This window comes from Lolium perenne, chromosome 3, assembly GCF_019359855.2.
Source record: "Lolium perenne isolate Kyuss_39 chromosome 3, Kyuss_2.0, whole genome shotgun sequence".
NCBI lineage: Eukaryota > Viridiplantae > Streptophyta > Magnoliopsida > Poales > Poaceae > Lolium > Lolium perenne.
In genome coordinates this window covers 47,809,672-47,815,692 of record NC_067246.2, presented here as the reverse complement: position 1 = coordinate 47,815,692, position 6,021 = coordinate 47,809,672, and positions in this window count along the sequence as shown.

The following is a 6,021-nucleotide window of genomic DNA, read 5'->3' as shown; positions in this document are numbered from 1 at the left end:
ACGAGCAGGAACTAAGCTTGGGGATGCTGATACGTCTCCAACGTATCCATAATTTCTGTCGTTCCATGCTTGTTTTATGACAATACTTACATGTTTTGCTTGCACTTTATGATGATTTCATGCATTTTCCGGAACTAACCTATTAACGAGATGCCACAGTGCCAGTTCCTGTTTTCTGCTGTTTTTGGTTCCAGAAAGGCTGTTCGGGCAATATTCTCGGAATTGGACGAAATCAACGCCAAACCTCCTATTTTTCCTGAAAGGCTCCAGAACACCGAAGAAGAGTCGGAGAGGGGCCAGGGGGCCACCACACCACAAGGCGGCGCGGGCCAGACCCTGGCCGCGCCGGCCTAGGGTGAGACGCCCCCAGGTGCCCCCCTGCGCCGCCTCTTCGCCTATAAAACCCCTTTCGACCTAAAAACGCAGTACGATTGACGAAACTCCAGAAAGACTCCAGGGGCGCCGCCGCCATCGCGAAACTCCAATTCGGGGGGACAGAACTCTCTGTTCCGGCACCCTGCCGGGACGGGGAAGTGCCCCCGGAAGCCATCTCCATCAACGCCACCGCCTCCATCATGCTCCGTGAGTAGTTCCCCCATGGACTACGGGTTCTAGCAGTAGCTAGTTGGTACTCTCTCCTCTATGTACTTCAATACAATGATCTCATGAGCTGCCTTACATGATTGAGATCCATCTGATGTAATCGGTGTTGTGTTTGTTGGGATCCGATGGATGATACATTATGATTAGTCTATCTATAAAGTTTGTGAAGTTATTGTTGCTGCAATCTTGTTATGCTTAATGCTTGTCACTAGGGCCCGAGTGGCATGATCTTAGATTTAAGCTCTATACTTATTGCTTAGATTGTATCTACAAGTTGTATGCACATGTCACTGTCCGGAACCAAAGGCCCCGAAGTGACAGAAATCGGGACAACCGGAGGGGATGGTAGTGATGTGAGGATCACATGTTTTCACGGAGTGTTAATGCTTTGCTCCGGTACTCTATTAAAAGGAGTACCTTAATATCCAGTAGATTCCCTTGAGGCCCGGCTGCCACCGGCTGGTAGGACAAAAGATGTTGTGCAAGTTTCTCATTGCGAGCACGTACGACTATATATGGAAAACATGCCTACATGATTAATAAGCTGGATATTCTAACTTAATGCTTTGAATCCTATCAATTGCCCAACTGTAATTTGTTCACCCAACACCTGTCACTTGTTATTGGAGAGTTGCCACTAGTGTAGATCGCTGGGAACCCCGGTCCATCTTTCATAATTATATACTTGTTCTATATGTCATTGGAAGTAGTATCAACTATTTTCTGGTGCCATCGCCTCTGTGTTATTGCTACTGCTGCTGTGTTACTGTTACTATTGCTCTCATATTACTGCTGGTTTCACATCACCCTGTTACTAGTGCTTTTCCAGGTGCAGCTGAATTGACAACTCAGTTGTTAAGGCTTATAAGTATTCTTTACCTCCCCTTGTGTCGAATCAATAAATTTGGGTTTTACTTCCCTCGAAGACTGCTGCGATCCCCTATACTTGTGGGTTATCAAGCGTCGGGGTCGACGCCTTTTGAAGGGGGGGAGATGATGAGGACATCCCTACTACACCACTACCTCCGTCATTAATAAATGAAGATGAACCTGCTGTGGAGCTCAAGTCCAATGAAGTTCGGATTGGACCAATTACAAGGGCTCGTGCGAAGCTACTTAAACAACAGGTGAACTTGTTTCTAAACGGTACTTTGATTGACGAGAACTTTATACTGCCTAAGTCCTATTACTTATGTATCATCAGGTATCAAGAAGAGACGAGCATCGCACGAGGAGAAGAGAAGCAGCTGGACATGAAGACGGACGTCAAGATGGACGTGAAGCTGGACATGGAGCTGGACATGAAGATATCTCATGGACGCGCGAGGGAGGAGCGGGAGGCATGCGCGAGAGGAGAAGAAGACGTCCAGGCCGGTCCAGCACCCGGTCCGACCGGCCGCTAGACCGGCCGACCCGGTCACTGACCCGGTCGACCGGGCGCCAACCGGATTTGATTTATCGTACCGGATGAAAACCGGAAAACCTCGCAACTATCCGGTTGCCGCCCGGTTGACCGGACCCCAGTCCGGCCAACCCGGTTGCCGCCCAGTTGACCGGACCCCAGACCGGCCGATCCGGTCCCTGGCCCGGTTGACCGGATTCCAGACCGGATTTGTCCGAGTCTGTCTCGACCAGATCTATTCTGGGTCGGTTATTTTTGTATCTTTTCGACCAGAACTCGTCCCGGACGCCTATATAAGTGCCCAGGACGCCCCCCTAGCTGTTTTAGACCACGTTTAAGATAAACCCTAGTTCTTAGTTGTTTGCTATAGCAAAACTATTGAATCCCTACACCATATTGCTTGATATTGTGTAGATCCTGAAAAAGTCTTGTGTGATCTGCTGTTCCATTGGGAATTAGACGGTTGCAACTTACCGCTTCGTGGTCGGCGGCTACTTGCGCAAGTGTGTGGAGTTGCGAATATCTTGCAGGGTTGAGAGCTGTTGCATTGGCGACAGGGACCAATCGAGAGATCTCGTTGCGTCATACAAGTTATCATCCACTTCATCGTCGTGTTTCTCCGCTGCCATCACTCCGTGATCATCATCACCACCGTTGCTTACTGAGAAGATCGGGACACCCCTTATCATGAACTATTGAGAACAAGCAAATGCGAGTGGGTTAGAGCGATTCCTAGGCTATCCACGATAGCTGTGTCGCCCGCATGGGTTGGGTGCTGGCCTCGGTTAGTCTTCACCATTGGCCCACGTGTCAATCGCTGCGTGGGTGAGGAAAGAAGACGCGTCCTGTTTATTTGTTTTTAACAAAACCTAGGTTTCTCCTCTCTTTTCCTTCTCCGCGCCTTGCTCAGCTACGCGACCCAGACAAGGGAAGCAGGGGAAGGTGCCATAGTGGTCTCCGCCAGATCCGCCGCCACTTCTCCCTGGCTGGCATGGAGAAGATGGACTGGTAGGACGGGAATCTGGATCTCCCCGAGAAGGGGAGGTTGAGGATGAGAGGAATCGGGAGAGCATGGGCCTAGCAGCGAAGTGGTTGCAGGCAGATCGAATTGGCGGCGGCGGGGTTAGTTGGAGCAAGGGGCTACGTTGCTTCAGGTTTGCCTCTCCGTCCTCTCTTTTTTCCTGACCTCAATGTCCTCTCTTTCCTCGATCTCTGGAGGGGGCGTTAGCTGCAAGGTTTCGAGGGAGTCAGGGAGGGAGAGAGAGAGAGAGAGAGAGAGAGAGAGGGAGGGAGGGAGGGAGGGAGGGAGGGAGGAGGAGGAGGAGGAGGAGGAGGAGGAGGGGGCGTTAGTTGCAGGGCTGCGCTCACCGTTAACATTGTATTGTTGCTTTATTTGTACCATGAACTATAGTATTCTGCAATGATATCAGAGGTCATAGTTATAACTGAGATCTACTTTGTAAGGTAGGAGTATAATTTAGGTAGTCGCTAGATATCTACCGTCTGAGGAACTTTAAAGATGTGTTTGGTAGTCCGGGTCACCCCAACATCTCTTTCCCACCAGAGACATGCTAAGCTCAGATACATTGAGGTGAGATTTTTTTTTCAATGTTTGGTAGCCAGTGTACGTTGATATAGATCTGGTAAGATGTTGTTTGGTAGCACTTGTATCACCTCAGATATTTTTCCTTGCAATCTATACAACCTTGGGCTGATATAAAATTACAAGAAGATCAAAAAATTTGCACATAGCTCCCTGAACAGAAAAAGAAAAAGCAATCGGGTCCTTGAAATCAGGACAAATGATGCCTTTGTGTCGGTTCAAAATAAACTCTTTTTCAAGAGGGTTTGAAATAAACTCACTGGTGTGCCTTAATAAAATTCAATTTACAAGTTTAATTTCCTTTTGAGAAATGCATATATCGAAATAAATAAGTGATCAATTTCATGCAGTAGAAGCAAGGAGTTAAGTAAATAATAACACTAGATTTGTGTAAGTCACCATGCTTGGCTATTTAATCTGCTCAAGGGTGTTGAGGTCCAAGTGAACTTATTTTCCAAAGTAATATAAGTAGGGATATTTTCATCAAAAAAGTATAAGTAGCGATGCAAGCAATTATTCACATAATGTAGCATACAATCGACTCATTTTTTCTTTTCTATTATGCATTGATTTTTTAATGTTGGAAAGGTGTAACTCCGGATCCATTGCTAGGTCCGACTCTATTTCTCCATCTAATGTGTGTCGTGCACGGAATTCGACCATCCCTACCCTCACGCGGCAACGCCAAGACACGAGAAGCGGAGTCGCCAAGAGGAGACCCCAAAAAGTTAAGATAATATAGATATTTTATTTGATACACGCTACTGCTTTTGCATACACTTTTGACTGTTTTTTGTACATATATACATATACAAATCACTATTTTGATGGTTATAGGGCCCATTTACTACTTACCGCCCGAGCCCCCGAAATCTCAGGACCGGCCCTATAAACAAGGAGGGGACTAATTGTGGAGAGATACGGGGAAGAGCCAAGAAGTGATAAGGTGGGGCCAATGCTTCGTTTTCTATTCACATCAAAGGACACGCAATGCGCAATGAAAGTGGTGGTGAACATAAGAATTTTAATTTTTTTTATTCATCAAATTCACCACCTCGGCTATAACCGTATTGTTAGTGCATGTATAATTGGGTGTTTCCCTTAAGGTTGCCACGTTAGATTTTTAGTTGGAGGAAAGAAAAAGAAGAAAAAGAAGCTTATCTTCTATTAGCTAGGAGCTCTCTTATAAAATAAGAGAATGCTATTTTCTCCATTGTACCCTTAGCAACGCAATTTTCTCGTAAATTTAATTTATTTGTTTATTGGTAGAGCTGACAATAAAAAATAATGCATTATACCATTTATATTTATCATCTTATCTAGATAACATGGATAACTAAGAGAAGGTGTGACTTCCCTATCATTATGCATGTCCTTTTAGGTTTGACTTCATTTTCTTATATGTTTATCGTCCTTCTATTAACTTTTTAGCTTGCGGCTGGCTTGGTAATCTGGCGTATCATTATTTAACTTGTCTTGACAAAAAATCAGCCTCAAGTGCGCAATGGCATATTACCCAGAACCCAAATTTAAAATCGGAAATACATGTGATTTATGAGGTATATTAAAATGCATAACTAGACAATTAAGTTACTTGCAAAACAAGGAGCAAGTCAGTATATCATTAGCCGCATCTTCCTAAACCTAGCCAACTCCTTGATTCTCCCCCTTTTATAAGTTGGTTCCCCCTCCTCCAGCCAGACTCATCTGTGTTGGGAGGGTGGGAAACCCGGTCTATGAGTTGAGTTTTCAATGAAAGTAGTGTTTTCAATAGATAAGGTTAGGGTTTTGGTATCTATCTTTGTTTCCGCCTTCACGTCAATGCGGATGGTATCATCTACAATACATGATCGTCGTCCCTTCATTTGACGAAGATATCTCCTTCCAGATGTCAATGAAGGTATTGAAAGATTAAAGTTTCATAGGTATGGTCTTTCAGATCTTGCTTCGCCAGATCACTTTTGGAACTTCTATCAAGGTTGTGAAGAGGAGGATGGTCCTGAAATTTTTTCCCCCGGATGCTACATCTTCTATAATGGTTGTTTATAATTGTCCCCCCCCCAATGATGTTGAAAAAGCAGTTCGGTTATTATTCCCCCCTAATATAGATGCTAGCACTATGCGATGTGTGTTGATTGTTTTAATGGTTGCACACGTGCAGGTAGCCTTGGGATTGTCGCTCGTAAAATTATGAAAAAACCTTCATTGGTGTATGGTTTCTCCGTTCAGTTCCCTTCAGAGAAGTGCAAGATTGTGCCACTAAAAAAAGGACTTCGAAGACCTCGGAGATTTGCTAGCTTCTTTTAGGCTTTATTTTTTAATCGCTATAGACAGCTCATGCATCTCTATTGTGTACTATTTTCTAGTATAAATATATATAGTATTGATTGTCAAAAGAATGTTACTTGTGAAA